The 16,794-nt window shown below is 41.4% G+C and overlaps 2 protein-coding genes across 2 annotated transcripts in view; one reads left to right on the forward strand and one right to left on the reverse strand.

Annotated features, from left to right (window-relative positions):
- Nucleotides 1-16,794, forward strand: part of LOC109085971 (protein phosphatase methylesterase 1-like) — a 576,397-nt gene that overhangs the window by 35,171 nt on the left and 524,432 nt on the right. The window lies entirely within an intron of this gene.
- The window catches only part of rnf150b (ring finger protein 150b), a 581,444-nt gene that overhangs the window by 27,962 nt on the left and 536,688 nt on the right, over nucleotides 1-16,794 (reverse strand). The window lies entirely within an intron of this gene.

Here is a 16,794-nt window from a genome sequence, read left to right on the forward strand (position 1 = left end):
GAAAAAACAAGGTCAAAAGAGAAATTACCCTTTTTGATCAAATACCGGTCTTCTGCCACTTCTTCTGCAGCAAACCAGTACTAGGAAACCATTCTGAACTTTGAGGAATTCCTTCTGGGAAAAGGAAGGAAATGGGAAATACGTGTGTTTTCCTTCTTTTGCAAGTAGCTGCAATGCTTTACCGTTCTGTTATGGTTGTTCATAGATTATAGGAATTGCTGTTATGCTTAAAGGGGTCATGATGCGATTTCAATTTTTCCTTTCTCTTTGGAGTGTTACAAGCTCTTGGTGAATAAAGAAGATCTGTAAAGTTGCAAAGACTAAAGTCTCAAATCCAAAGAGATATTCTTTATAAAAATTTAACACTCGTCCACCCCCCCCACCCCCACAACGACTCATTCTAAAACCCCCCTACATCTCTACGTCAGTATGTGGGAAGATTTGCATAACGCCGCCCAGATTTTACGCAAAACGCATTTATTCTTGTTGTAGTATTGTTGTTGCTGCTGCCGCCATGTGTGTGTTTCACTGTGAAAGCAAAACTACTTTGTTTGGCCTTTCAAAAGAGGACGATATCCGCTTCGTCATGCCTGGAGCTCTGCACTGTGGCTCTCCGGATCGCCTATCACCATGGACAAAGCAGAGTCCAGCATGGTGTCGTCACATGTGGTTGCCGCAAGCCCAACAGATGCTCCTTCATAGAATCCACCGGCCGTGCCATTCTCAAGCTGCCCGCGGCTCACTCTAGACCATGGCTCACTCTAGGCCTCCGGCCTCTGCACACTCAAGGCTGCGGTGTGTGACTCTGTTTCGTTGAGAAAGCAAAACTACTTTGTTTGGCCTTCCAAAAGAGGACACGGCTAGAAATCATGCTTATATCATGTTTATAATGGGTTTTATGTTTATGTTTCATCGCTCCTGCCGGACAAGGCATCACAATATGTTATGGGGCATAACATTTACGTCACACGCTTGAGGTATTCGGCCAATCACAATGCACTGGATAGCTGGCCAATCAGAGCACACCTCGCTTTTCAAAGAGCGTACCAGCGGTATCCATTGGGCCTTCCCCCGACCAGATGTCGATCTCAGCATCGAAGGGGGAGCTGTCCGGGATGGTGGCAAAGCCTGAATTGGATCCAGAGATGACACCTAAGCTTTCCCGGGCTGCCAAGAGGGTAGGGCTTGAGTGGAAATCTCCACCGCGACCTGAGCCCTCGCGGCGGGATGATTGGTTTCTCGAGGTGGCTCACGCTGGTTCTCAGTTGGGCCTTTCTTCCTGGAAGACGGCTCACCAGGTCATGGATGGCAATTTTTACTGCCAAAACTGGCCGGGGGGCTCCTCCTCCCTCACCACCCTCGACAGCGGTGCAGCAAAGGGGTATTCAGTGATTCCCCCAGTGGAGCGGGCGGTAGCGATGCAATTGTGTCCTAAGTCTGCCTCCTGCTGACGGGGAGACCCGGTGCTTCCTTCCTGGGCCTATAGGCATTCATCTGGTCTAACCGGCAGTGTCTATATGGCTTGCGGGGAAGCTGCCAAGGCACAGAAGGACCTGCACGAGGGTGGTCATGATCTGGAAGTTCTGAAAGAACTCCGAACCACCACTGACCTCGTGCTCTGAGCGACGAAGGTCACCGCGCGTTCTCTGTGTCGTGCGATGTCCATGCTTGTGGTCCAGGAGCATCATCTCTGTCTGAGTCTGGTCGAAATGAGGGACGCCGACAAAGATCAGTTCCTTAATGCCCCTTGTGTCCCAGACCGGCCTCTTCGGCGACCTGGCCCAGCAGTTCTCGGCTGCACGGGAGCAGACTGAGGCAGTCCAACCTTTTGCCCGGCGGGCAACTGCTGCCTCCATCCATCCGCTGGCTGCAGCACCCCCCAGCCTACTCAACACGGAGGGCAGCCCCCTGCGTCCACCCCCGCTCCTGTGCCGCATCCGCAGCAGCCTCCAGCAAGTGGCGCCATAGAGCTGGGCGTAGGCAGGCCGCCCCACCCTTCCTGGCCCCCGTCAAACCTGGCAGTGAGCGGAAGAGCAAGAGGCCCTGGTTTAGCATCTGCTTAGGATCATGTACGATCGTTTGGGCTTTATGTAAGACAGATTGGCGATCCTGAAGAATGCACGGCAGGCATACCCGGTGAAATATACGCAGGATATAGCCTGAATGCACTGTAAGTTGCTTTGGATAAAACCGTCTGCTAAATGCATAAAAATTAAAAAAGATTATAAAAATTCATTTAACTATGGCACAACGGTGAGCAGATGATGTTCGACTCCTCTCAGAAAGCAGAGGATTTTATCAGCTGCCACAGAAGAAGGAGGTGTGTGGGTTTTAGGTATATTTAGCTCAAAGGGAATCATTTATGATTTTAAAGGGAATTTGAACAGAATCACTGTTTTACGACTGATCACTGAGACGACCAGCGATTCGTTGAACGAGCCGTATAACATCAACTCTGCAATGGATATTAATATCCAAAGTATAGTGAAAGCACTATTAATTAGCACAGTAACAAGATCGACAGTTTAAGACATTAACTTGTAAGCACAAAACACAAGATACTTCTCTTTTCAATATGAATAAGGCTTTATTAGATAAATCTAAGACATATAAACTAATCTAACACATAAACACACGCACTCACACATTCACACAAGTTGCAGGAGGATAGAAAGTTAGGAAAGAATGGTTTTAAGAATGAAAATATGAAATCCCAAGTTTACAGCAATACGTGAAATTGCATAGACATGAACAACCATCAATCACTTAATTAACCCTCGTTAAAATTATATTAGATAGCTACACCAGTTTGGATCAGAGTCTGGAGGTACGTTACTTGCGTTGCCTGTGTAAAGGGGGTTCCCTTTGTTGTAGTTGAAAAGGGGGTTTCCCGAGGTTGCTGATTGGCTGGAAGTTCAGTAGTCATTGAAGTGACGTCTTGGGAAGCCCGTGGTTGGCCGTTGGCTGATGATGCGGAGTTGTGGCCTGGTTGAATTTTTAGACGGGCACGCAAGGTCAGACTCGGAGAAACAGCATTACAAAACTCAGAACACGAAACTCTCAACGGAAAAGAAAAGAAACTAAAGTAAAAGAACAGAAGTAAAGTTTGACGAGACTATGTGACCTTCTTCTCATTGTGGCTAAGTAGCAGCAGGCGTGCAGGCCGAAGCACGCTTGAACCACGCTCAAAGAACGCTAAAAGTGATGACTAAAAGCATGACTAAAAGCAAAAACTAAAAAGCAAAAGCTAAAAGCCAAAACTAAAAGCAAAATTTGATGGTGTCCTGAGTATTTAAACTGGCCTTTTGGCCACACCTCAAATGTTGTCTTGACCAATTAGATATTGTCTTTGCTTGGGGTGTTGCTATGTTTGTCCTACCCATTCATAAATCATATGTTATCTTATCAATCACGTGGTCCGAATTTTCCCGCTCTTGCAGGGTATAATTTTGGACATGATTCCTATGATAAGAATATGATACATTGGACAAATAACTGATGGTCAGAAATGTTTCAAGCAAGTAGATTCGAACACACACATACTAAACATGAATATGAATCCTTAAGCTATTCAATAGTTATTAAAAAGACATACAGAATAAGTGATTAGAAACATGATAGTCAAATGTGTGGGTTTCATATTATGATATGGAGTTAAGCAATGGACTGATATTCCTTTATAAGTCTTTTTTGAGTTCATTTTGGTGCATCTACATCTGTAAAAGACGGTTACTGTGCCATTCTCTGACATAAGGATGTTCTGTGGAAACCATAGGTTAAAAGTCCCCTTAGGAATTTCAGTGTGGGGGAAGTCAATCCACAGATCTTGTGATCATGATTACTATCATGAGTTTACATGTGATGGTCAGGCTTTCCATTTCTTTGACCATCAATCTGGATTACTTGCCCCAAATTTAACAATCTCTTCTCCGAATTGAAATTGTCAATAATTGTTCTAATGGTGTTTATGTTGAAAGCTGTTCTGTGAAAGAGTTGGTTGGTTATCTTGCTTCCGACTGTGGTGCTAGGAGTTGATTTACAACATCCTGTTGCTTTCTGTGGAATTCATCTTATGTTTCAACCATGCTCCTGATCGAATCTTTAATTTGTCTGGTTCGGGTCTGATACGCTACATCCCCCCTTTCGATCGGCGAGGTGTTTAGCTGAAGACATCGTCGATCGCTGGAGAAACAAAGACAGAAGAAGCAGACAAACACAGCAAACAACAAGACAACACCTCCATGACAGTTACTGTACTGGTGCAGGCATCAGGTTATTTAGGTACATGTGGTTAAGTTCAATTAGTCAATGTAGTTTAGTACATTGAGGATAGTTTAAATTTTGGAAATCGTTGTTGTATGTTGATTCGTCAGTCAAATTTGTGGTTAACTTTGTTTGGTTCTTCTAGGTTGTCTTAATTTAAACGTTTACCGTTAATTTTCTAGTAACATCATTTGCAATGAAATGAGTTGACCTATCATGCATGGAGCTCTCTGGCTTCCATTCAGTTTAGAGTGGCTAGCGGATATTAGGTGTGGCGAGTCAATCCTAATATCAGACCTTCGACCCTTGCAGGGTGTCTAGGTGTTTCACCTACTCAGGAAAGAGGGGAAGGAAAAGGATAGGTAAAAGAAGAAGAAAATAAAACAAAACAAAGCTGCTGTGGGTTTTCCTACCATGGCTTACAACTACTGTTGAGCTAGGATGTCATGTGCAGCTAGTGTGTCATGAACCTTAACTTAGTGTCAGGTGTTCTACCTATTGTGAGGATGGCTGCATGTTTTTTCATGGTGGGTATAGGTAACTTTGTTACGCTAAAATTTGGATATTCTACTTGTGGGAACAATATGTTTGTTGAATGTGTTATCAGTAGATGTGGTTACCTCTGGGTGTAGGTAATGTTGTGTGTGTTAATGGTCTAGTGTATGTGTGGTCAGGTCTGTTTCAGTCTGTGTTGTCTCCCCCCTTTTCTTGTATGTCACTGAAGACTGGTTCTCTGCATCCTTGGCTTGGATGAGGGCGTGTCCATGGTCTAATGGGGGTCAGTCCAGCAAGGCAGGAAGTTCTTTAGCAGACAGTCAGAGATAGTTTGGCATGGCTGTGTGAAGCTGGGTTGCAAAACTTTGTCTCCTATGTTGCACTCTTCTTGTGATGCCTTCTGGCCATGGCAGACTTTCTGACCTTCTGTGCTCTGGTGGTTGCTGTTGCACAGACAGGAATGTGGTTCTTGGAGTTGGAGTTCATTTGAGAGTTTGTTTGTGAGCGTTGGGTGACTGAGGTGATGTTCTTTAGTACCTCAGATTTTTCATCAACGGTTGGCCGTGAAAGACTTGTTCGTTCCGGGTGGTTGTTGAACAGGTGCTTGTCATCTCTGATGTGGTGCACCAGGTGATGACCAGCCTTCCGTCTGTCGCTAGTCACAGTGAGCATGACTCAACTTTGTGGTCATAAGTGTGAAACTGGTCTTGAAGGAACTCTTTCAGTTGTCTCATGACTTGTTCCATGTCTTCTGACGGTAAGCTGTTGTGTTCTTGTGAATACTCAGCACTGTGCATGTCTGAGTGGTGCTGAGGTGGGTTTTTGTTGTCGCTTACCCACAAGAGTGGCTGTTGGATGAGTCAGGTGATTACCTTTGGATGTCTGGTTAGGTTTCCAGTTGTTCTTATCTTTTGGGTTTCTAGAGAAGTGTGGCTGGTCCCATGGATTTTTCCAGCGGTTGGGCTGAAAGTGGTCGTGGACATGGGTGTCACGTTCTCTGTGCTCTTGATGGAAGACTCTGGTGTTGTGATGCCACTGGGTGTCGTCTAGTGCAAGGCTTGAGTCTTTGTTGACAGAGTTCAAGAGTGTGGATGTTTTGTTACCTTTCTTTGAGGCCATCTTTTGCTAGTTATAGGCCTTCTGTGTTAGGTCAAGCAACTGTTGGATGGTCATGGAGCACGGACAGGCCATGACACCTAGATGGTGGCTGACTCCAGGGTGCAGTTTCTTTAGGAAGAGGCTTTTGAAGTTCACATCCTCTTCAAGGTCAGGCTTGTTGTGTGCACCAAAGTAGGCTTGCCGGAGTCAGTTGTAGTAAGCTTGTGGAGTCTCTTGTCGACCTTGTTTGGTTTCCAAGGCAGTCAACATTCCATGTTCAGACTCTGGGTCTGTAAACTCTTTAATCAGGACCTCACGAAGTCGCTGGTAGTTTGACTTTGTTTGACTGGGCTGTCGATCTAGGAAGTTTCGTACTTCTGGACTGGACGTGGCTCTAAGGATGTATAACCTGTCTCTGTCTGTCACATTTCAGTCTCATTTCCAGATGAAATTCGATATCTTGCAGGTAAGCCTGGATGCCGTGGCCCTCTGTGGAGTTCGGGTTGAACCTGCTGATGTTTTCAGACAGCTTGTTGAGGTCTTTGATGGTCATCCCATGTGCAGCTCCAAGGTCTGCTTGGACGGGAGGTTTTCTTTCGTTGGTAGGAAAGGGTTGTGTGGCGAAGGCAGGTGAGGTTTTAGGTTGTGGCCCTTCGCTCCTTTCGTCATATGCCAGTTCTTGGACGTGGGGCACTGCTCTGCTCAGCACTGATGAGGCTAAGAGATGTTTCTTTTTTCTTGGCTCTTGTTTCTGCTTGTAAGCATATTGGAGTTCTTTTCTGACCATGTAGAGCTCATCGTTGGTATCGTCTAGTTGTTGGGTCAGATTGTCCGTTTCAGTTCTGTACCTTTCAAGGTGGTCTTCCAAACCACTGATTTCAGAATTCTTGTCTCTGATGTCATTCTTGGTTTTCTTTTTTTTTCATTAGATTTTCAATTTTTGACAATAAACATGCCAAAAAGAAACACAACAAACAACAACACATCTACCAATCCCTCCCTTCCCACCCGCGGTCTCTTTTTAATGGGGTACAAAATGAACAGATAAGTCTACAGAAAAACAGTCACAGGAATGGTAAAAACATTTATAATAAACAAGAATTAAAAATAAAGAAATGGGATAAAGTGTTAAAGTGTTCAAACTGAGTCCTGAACATTGCTTTTTGCAATATACTTGGATACCTTGTCAGCAGCTGTTGTCCATATTTTTAGTGTTGAGATTTGAGCCAAGTTCACCCGAGCTGTGGATTTTTCTATCATTATAATGTCCCGAAGTCGAAACAACCGCTTGAATATATCCAGGGTATGTGGTGGGAGCCAGTGTTGAGCTATGAGTTTTTTTGCAGACGTTAAACCGGCCAGGTAGACAGTTTTTTGCAGCTTAGAGAAGTCAAACTGAGAGTCATCATTCAGTAATAATACAGAGGGTGTCACTGGAATGGGATATTCAGTGATTTTCGATAAGAGACCACATACCTCAGTCCAAAAATGTTTAACCTTTTCACATTCCCATATCATATGGAAAAAGGAACCAAGTTGTTGGTCAGGACATTTATCGCAAAAAGGACTGAAGGAGGAGTCAATATGATGTCTTTTGAGTGGGGTCCAATAAGTTCTGTGACAGTAGTTATAGTGAATCAGTTGGTGATTAGGATTCCTAGATGAAGTAAAAATGTTCTTCCCCAGTCGGTGACATCCTCCTGTTGTTCACAATCTCTTTCCCATGCACGCTTTATAGTTAGGCGATTTGCTGAAGCCTCTAAGGACTTCCCGTACATACATGAAGTAAAGTGACTAGAAGAGGACGATTCAAACCAAGCAATGATCGGATGTATAGGAAGTGTTTCCCCCCAAGGCACCCCATAGGCCTTCATGGCCGACTATAGGCGCAGATATAAAAACAAAGAAGAGGGTTCTGGTCCATACCTCTCACACAGTTCTTGAAAGCTTAACAAGCGTTTAGGACCAGCAATATCTTTCAATGTATAAATGCCCTTCTGCATCCAGTCTCTAGAGAAAAATGGTATACCTCCTGAACGGATATTATTATTATACCAAATAGGTGTATGGGTGTGCCAAATATGCGAAAAATTAATAAATTTTTCCATAAGTTTGAAATTGACTACTGTGTAGGCCATGATTGGACCAAAAGCTTGCAAACATTGCTTGTTGTTTAGCCCAGAAAACAGTATATCTTGTAACCTGTATTTGCCAGCTAAGCTCTCCTCTATCTCTCTCCAAGGAACCCTAGAGAGCGGGTCTAGCCAATCCTTAATGAATTTGATTTGAGAGGACCTATGATACAATTCGAAATTCCGAAGCGCTAATCCTACATAATGTTTTGCACGCTGCAGTGTTTCAAATTTCAATCTGGGTTGCTTGCCATTCCAGATGAATTTATGAATTTTAGAATTGAGTTTATGCCAAAACATTTTAGGTGCAGGTAACGGAATCATGGAGCTAAGAAAATTGATTTATTGCAAAACATTCATTTTAACACTCGCTATTCTGGCATGTAATGATAATGGCAACGAGGTCCATTTTTGGAGATCTTGTGCAACCTTAGTTAGAATTTGTAGATAATTGGCATCAGGTATGCTATGGAGGGAAGAGTGAACAACAATGCCTAAGTAACTTAGTGAAGATTGTATGGAGATGTTACAAGGAAGTCTAACTTTCTTAGTCATGCTATTAAGTGGAAGCAAAGAGGATTTATCCCAATTCATTTCGTACACAGAGAGCTCACTGAACTCTTCAAATACCTTCAGTATTTAGGGAAATGAAACTTGAAGATCCGAGATAAACAGTAAAATATCATCGGCATAGAGTGATATATGTTGCTTATGAGAGTTAACTGAGATTGAACAGACATTTTCCTGTCTTATCAGTTGGGCTAGGGGCTTGAGTGACATTGCAAATAGCATAGGGGATAATGGGCACCCTTGTCTTGTGCCTCGTTGTAAATTAAAGGGTAAAGAATGTACTCCATTAGTCATAACAGAGGCCGTGGGGTTTCTATATAAAACTCTTATCATGTTTATGAAGCCTTTGCCCAGACCAAACACCTCCAGAACAGACCAGAGGTAGTCCCACTCCAGGCTGTCAAACGCCTTCTCTGCATCCAATGAAAGCACCGCAGCTGGAGTGGGACAACCCTGGGATTCATGAATGACATGCAATAGTCTCCGAATGTTGTCCGCTGCTAATCTATTAGGCATGAAGCCAGACTGGTCAGGATGGACTAAAAAATTCACATATCGCTGTAGTCGCAAGGGGAGAATTCTGGCATATATTTTTATATCATTGTTTAGCAAACTAATGGGTCTGTAGTTTGCACAATCCGTATGATCTTTCCCTTTTTTGGGTATCAGCGATATAAGTGCCGTATTCATCTGCAGGTGAAAGGCGCCCACCTCTACTGCCGCATGGATGGCAGTCAGGAAGACAGGTCCGAGAAGATCAAAATATTTAAGAAATAATTCTGCAGGGATCCCGTCTAAGCCTGGCGCCCTGCCTTTCTTAGCAGCTCATAACGCCCCTTTAAGTTCCTCCAAAGTAACTGGCTGTCCTAAAGATTCATCTTCCTCATGACTAAGTCGAGGTAGAGTAAGAGACTGCACAAAAGGCAGTACAACTTCAACTTGAGGGATTAAGTTCAGACATATAGAGTTTGGAAAAGAAATCGGAAAATGAGGAATTAATTTCTTTGCTATTCCCAACCAATCCTATAGAAGGGTGCTTAATTTTTTCAATGTAGGCTTTTGCCTGATTTTGCTTTAGTCTTAAGGCTAAAAGTTTGCTCGGTCTGGCACCACAAAAGTAATAGGACTGTCTGGTTCTGTGAATCACAAATTCTGCTTTCCTTCTCAAAAGATCGTTCAATTCCGCTTTAAGGGTCTGAAGCGTCTTATAATTTGAATTAGAGAAAGAAGATTTTAGTGACAAATCAAGTTTTTGACATTCTTTTTCTAAATGGTCAATTCTCTGATTATGTGCCTTTTTTACGTTCGTAGCAAAGGCTATAGAAAAATCTTTGATAAAACGTTTCGTAGCTTCCCAGACAAAAATAGGGTCTTCAACCGAACCAACATTAAATGAAAGAAATTCAGACAGACCAGCTTTGAACTCTTCATCGAACTTATTGTTCTGTAAAAGAGAGATATTGAAACGCCACCACGGAGATCTTTCAACAAATGGAGCACATTCAAATTCTACCATTAAAGAATTATGATCTGCAAGAATAGCTGGTAGTATAATTGTCTTGTCAAAAGAGTTCAAAAGTTCCTTGGAGCATAGTAGGTAATCTATTATAGAATAAGAGAGATGTCGTGCCGAAAAAAAGGTGTAATTTCTACTCGAGGGGTTCCCCGATCTCCAAACGTCAACCAAATTCAGCGTTTTTACGAAGTCATTAAGCGCAGCCGAGGAATTAAGCTGAACTTGACTACAGGAAGAAGATCTGTCCAATACAGGGTCAATCACCACATTCATATCCCCTCCGATAATCAGAGAATAGTCTATTAATGAAAGTAAATGATTAGTTACGTGTGGGAAAAAAGTTGTCTCAAATATTGTAGGAGCATAGATTGATACAAAAGCTATTTTCCTCCCCTTAATGTTTGTACAAAAATATGCAAGCCTGCCAGATTGATCTTGAGATTACAGTTACGTGCAATCAAAATAACTGTACCTTTAGTTTTAGTGTTATCAGTAGAAAAGGCTACAACTTTATGAAATTTATTCTGTAATCTCTGAACATCTGCTCTCTTTAGATGAGTTTCCTGAATTAGAGCGATATCAATCGCTTTCCTGCACAAGTAGATCAAAAAATTAGCTTGTTTATTTGGACTGTTAAGACCTCTAATATTAAGTGATATAATTTTTAATGTATCCATAATCTAATGAAACAAAGGTACGAATTTTAATACGATTTGCAAAACCAATATGTGTCTGTTTAACCTGTGAGGAAACTAAAACATTGTAAGAGGTAAATAGAAGTAACATGAACAGAAAAAAAAAACCATTAGAGACCGCAAATACCCCCATGATTATAAGGACCCGTGACAACATCCACCGTCATTCAACAGAACGTCAAACACTCTCTTCCATTGAAACATGAAGTATGTAGTATATAACAAACGAAGTATACATAGTATAAACAGTAGTGACAGCCATATATTATATGTATAAAATAAATAAAACAAAATACAAATGTTTGACCATTTAGAGAGAGAGAGAGAGAGAAAAAAAAGTAAACAGGACTCCTCTGAAATGAGTCGTTAACATTGCTAGCACTTTACATTATGGGCGTACTCACTTCTATCACGGTTGACTCATTTTACTCATCCATAGACTCTGGAGGTGGCTCTGGACCATAAAAGGACAATTTACGTCAGGCGCCTGATCCAGGAGTATTATGAGCTTCCACTAAGAAATCATCCATACACACACAGAGATACACACAGAGAGACACACACACACAATTAATGACACACACACACACAGAGACACACACAGAGACACACACAGAGACACACAGAGACACACACACAGACTCACACTCACACACACATAGACACACACACACACACACACACACACACACACACACAGGTTCATTCACACACACACCTAAATACCTAAACTAGTTTTCAGGTAAACTGTTTTAGTTCAGTGTGAAATCACAGTAAAGTGTGTGGATGTAGCATGCAGCCCAAGACTCAGTACCTGTAATAGCGTTAACATCAGGGTAGTTGAGCTCCAAGAGCTCGACTGAATTGATCTATCCCTCTCGAGCGCTTCCTGCCAGCTCCTTCTTCACCGCAGCCAACTGACTGGGCCGATACAGACCCACCACCTGTCAATCAAACACACAGCCATCACACAGCAGCATATAACCATCATGCAATGCTGAAATTAAAACCACCAATTTAGTAATTAAGGGGAATCATCTCTGTTTTGTATCCGGTTAGTAAAAATATATACACATGCACACACACAAAGAGTGCAGGAAAGGTACTCTATAAATAACAAATATGACTATAACGATAATAATAATATTTGATTTAATTGTTTTAATTAATTTAATTATTAATGTTTAATAAGGTTTCTCAAAAAGTGAAATGTAAACCCTGGTTAAAGATAAATGAAAGACATCAAACGGTTTTCTCTCTCCAGCTATGCATCAGCCAATCACATTCAGCACTCATCGCAACTGCCTAATGCATACTACACTATATATACACCACATAATATTTTTTAATTAAATAAGCATTATGCAATTACAATGCATAACGCATAAATAAACAAATGCATAAATACATAAACAAATGCACAAATAAATGCATAAAAGCACAAATAAGCTAATGCACAAATAAATGCATAAATACAAAAATAAATGCAAAAAATTCATAAATAAATGCATAAACATATAAACAAATGAACAGATAGATAAATAAAGAAAGGCATAAATAAAAGCGTGAATAAATACAAAAATAAATATTAACTAACTAAATATAAATTATGTATGTATTTAATATACAGTATATATTGCACACAATTTAGTAGGTAGTAAGCTAGCATTTCAATCCAAACACAGCCTTGCACATTCTGCAATGAATTAGAAGCACAAGCTACAATAAACAGAATAAATTCCCTACAATGTGAAATAGCACCTTGATTCAGACCAGTGATGGGTGTGTGTGTGTGTAACTCTAAATTTGTCACTCAGAGGAAATAATAACTTGACCACAGTCTTGTTAAAAACAGCTGAAGAGTTTCCTGAATCCACTAAAACCTTCCCCTTTTCTTCCCCTAGTAAAGGACACATCCTGGGTTCTGGGTTGGCTCCTTCAATTTAGCTTTCAAGCTGCTGTAGCTGTGCATGTGACCACAGATTCACGCTACCGCTAACGTATACATGCATTTAACCCAAAGAGGATTTTTTCATTTGGGCACAAGCCAACTGTCTAAACATGGACTCAACGCTTGGTTTCCGGAGCTGCTCTTTAGTAGGTCAAACTTTAGAGGTCACAGGCTAATTCATAAAAATAACAGTTCGAAATTAACCTCATAACTCAAACCTCTGAAGCACAGAAAGTATATTTTAAAGTTATGAATTCAAAAGAATAGTTCACCCAAAAATTCATTGTGTGATCTTGAAAATATAAATTGCAATTTTGTTGTATGGAAAAGAGAATACTGCTTTAAATAGGCAGGAAGGGCTGTGAAAAAAACCTCCACGGCTCACGGCACACGGCTAATCATTTACCCGCACAGGTTGGTGGTTTTCCCGTGGCCATAGTTCACAAGAAACATTCCTTTAGCATACGTGACCTGTGCATTTGTTGTGCGTCTTTCTTAAGACAGACTATACTGAGATTAGGCTTTAGTAAAGAACTCTACAAAGTGAGCAGCTAAGCTCTGATATTAAACCAAGTTCACTTAATTCAAGAACAATTTGTTGAACTGAATACATTACAATGTAGGCTAGGCTGGGCTTCTGCAAATTCCACAGTACATACTGCAGTATACAGTCCATAATTACTGTCTTAAACAGTAGACTATTAAACTAAACACTTAAACTATGTTGCTGTCACTTGACCAAGCATATTTACATTGGCAATAAACATCTAATTATCATCTTGGAAATAAATGCATTAATTGCACATTTGTGCATCTCTGGTGCCAGGAATAGAACAGACTAGAGCTTCTGAAAATGTCAGTAGTTTGCAGTTTGTCAGGTAGTGTATCCAGTAGTATGAAGTATTCAATAATCATCATTATTGAAAGAGTATGCACTTGTCACTATTTATGCATAAATAAATGCATCAATACACAAATGCACAAACAAATGCATAAATAAATGCATGAATAAATACATAAAAAATAGGAAAATAGTATTCAACAGTATTTAGTATGCAATAATCATCGGTTTAAACTTGTATGCTGCACTTCAATAAATTAAAAAACACACAAATTCATAAATGCATAAATGTATAATGCATGAAAAAATACATAAATGCATACATATATACAGTAATTGCATAAATGCATAAACAAATGCATGCATAAATTAAATGAAAACGCTTAAAAATGATGCAATAGTCAGTATGCTGCACTTGTTACATGACCTCACTACATTGCATGAATCCTTGAACCATCTTGTTGGGTTTGGCTATCAATGTAGTTGTTCAGAGGCAAACAACTCTTAAATATGGAAAACTGCATAGTTTTTTATTTTTATTAACTTTGTTTAGTATGTGAAACACTATACAGTGTGCAACAAACATTTAGCTAAGTATGTTACACTGTTAAAATCACAAGAAGACCTTTGCTAGGCTGCATCATCCGTGCTGGGATGACTGCACAGCGAGTGCAAAATTGGAGAGAAAGCACAAGAACAAGTAAAACCATTGCTAAATTTAATATGTGGATATAAAAAATCAGATATATGGGCTTTAGCTTGCAGATTTAGCAGCCCAGAGGCTGATTAATGCTCCACAAAGGGAGGTCAGCTGAGGTAAAAACAGCCTAAGACAGATTGAGAAAAACGCCTCTCTATGATCCCAGCAGAACTTCCCAAAAAGCCTTCCCAAAGGGGACCTTACAAGAATTTTACACCAACAGGGGCTGAAAGTCTCTCTCAGCTGATCTAGAATCAAATTTTCCATGTGTGAGTATTGAGCTGCAGGGGTAAATCTGATCTGAGAACAGCAGTTGGAGTTGTTTTGTGGGCTGACGACAGACACACTTTGGTGGGATGAATGGATCGAGAACAGCATTAAACTCCTGGGTGACACTGTAACAGAGACAGATCATGTGTGTGTGTTTATAACAGAGATGAATGGCCAGGACTTTGGCTTAATAAAGCCTGTGCACACAATCCACCCGAGAGAGGCCTTGCTAAGCTTGTTTGTGTGAGTGTGTAATGTTCATGGACAAGGACTAGAACGGTTGGCAAGCTCACTTTAACCGAAGCCCTAACAAATGACAGAAGAGGCCTCATGGGCTACAAATCACATTCAAAAGCCTTAGTGCTCAGTTTTTCCGCTGTTCACATTATTTTGTAAATGTGTGGCCAATATCAGATTCAAGGTAAACTGGTAGTATCCTGGAAAAAGTGTGCAAAAGAACAAAAAGGTGGCTGCAGGCAGAATGTCAGTACTGAAGTAAAACATGGGGGCCACTGAAGTCATGTGTACTACACATTTATTTATAAGGTGATGTGCCATGAAAGCCAGATGAGGATATGTGGGGAAATAGAGCAAAAGCAAGTCTTGTGGCAGCTTTTCCCTCTAGTTTTGCTTGGAGAGCTGTCACCATAATACTTAGGCATACCCTCACTGTCCTGCACTGACTACCTTCGTAGCTGTCTTCCATTAAACCAAGTGACCAAAGAACTTGGTATAAAATCTTTGAATGAGTCCCCTCATCCAGAAGTATCGCAGAAAGCAGCACATGAACTCTGATGATATGACTGTTCAGACTGAGGTCGCACTGTAAAACATTGGACTTAGGATGACATATGGAAGTGACCTAAAAAAAAAAAAAAACCAGAAGTGTAAATCTCAGATTCCACGTGGTTTGTGCTGTTCACACTGCTCGTATATTAGTATTAATTGTATTTGGGGCACTTTTGGGCCTGCAGTCTTAACATAGCCATGGAGATACATTTGAAGGCAAAAATACATAAATTTCTGGGCAACGCGTGGGACAAATACAACTGCAAAAAAAAACAAGCAAGTTTCACCAAACATTCCTACGTGCTCTTTCTGACACATCATTGTAACCGCCAGATCATGAAGGTACCATATGTGACCGTCCCCCAATGTCCCAAACTCTACTAGGCCTATTTTGAAGGTCCAACTCTCTACTAGGACTTTTGAAGGGTACCACAGTGTGACACTCTTCAGAAAGTCAACATCTCAAACTCTCACAAACTCTACTAGGTCTCTTCTGAAAGTCCAACACAATCTCTACTAGGTCTCTTGTGAAGGACAGTGTGACTGAGTCTCCAGAAGAGTCAATGTCCCAAACTCTACTAGGGTCTCTTTTTGAAGTTACGCACAGTGTGACACTTTTCAGGAAGTCAAACCTCTCCAAACTCTACTAGAATACTTTTAGTTGTGCCACAGTGTGACACTTTTCAGAATGTCAACATCTCAAACTCTACTAGGCCTCTTTTGAAGGTGCCACAGTGTGACACTTTTCAGAATGTCAACTTCTCAAACTCTACTAGAACACTTTTGAAGGTGCCACAGTGTGATGTTCTTTTAAAAGTCAACATACCAATGGCTTACTTCTAGTTGCAGATTAAATATGAATAGAAGTACCTTGTGAAGTACTTTGACAGCAAAATAATTACAGACACTTCACCTTTAAATTGGAGAATTGGTTTGGAACTGCATACAGGGTAAAGGACCATAAAGATCCGCTTCACTTACTCACCTGACAACCCCGCCTCTCGATCTCAGAGATGCATTTCTCGATGAGCAGTGGAACCATTAATCCTGAAGCTTCCCGTTCCACCACGCGCCAAGCCTCTAGGCCAAACACCTGCATTTCATGATCCCCTTCTGTGCCATCAAGAAAGGTCTTCCTCTGCTCCATGAGGCTCAACTTCACGTAGATCATTCCACGTGGGTTCCAGGCGGACCGCAAAGCTGGTGCGTCTTACTCACAGAGAAACAGGGTTGGGAGAACCACAGTTCCATGGCAGCACACTCGATTCCTCCGCAGCATTTGACTCCCAACTGAAGACGACAAGTTTGAGGTGCTGAGCTGTTCTCCAGCTCAATGTTGAAGGTGTGGTCCATATCCAGGAAGGCTGTCCGACAGGTCAGCAAAGGCTGTCACCGAGCTTTGTTGACCAGAGTCCACCTGGATGGCGCAGTAGATGTCACGAGAAAAAAAATTTTCCCCAGCCGCGGGTGGCTT

The sequence above is a fragment of the Cyprinus carpio genome, chromosome A23, assembly GCF_018340385.1.
Source record: "Cyprinus carpio isolate SPL01 chromosome A23, ASM1834038v1, whole genome shotgun sequence".
Lineage (NCBI taxonomy): Eukaryota > Metazoa > Chordata > Actinopteri > Cypriniformes > Cyprinidae > Cyprinus > Cyprinus carpio.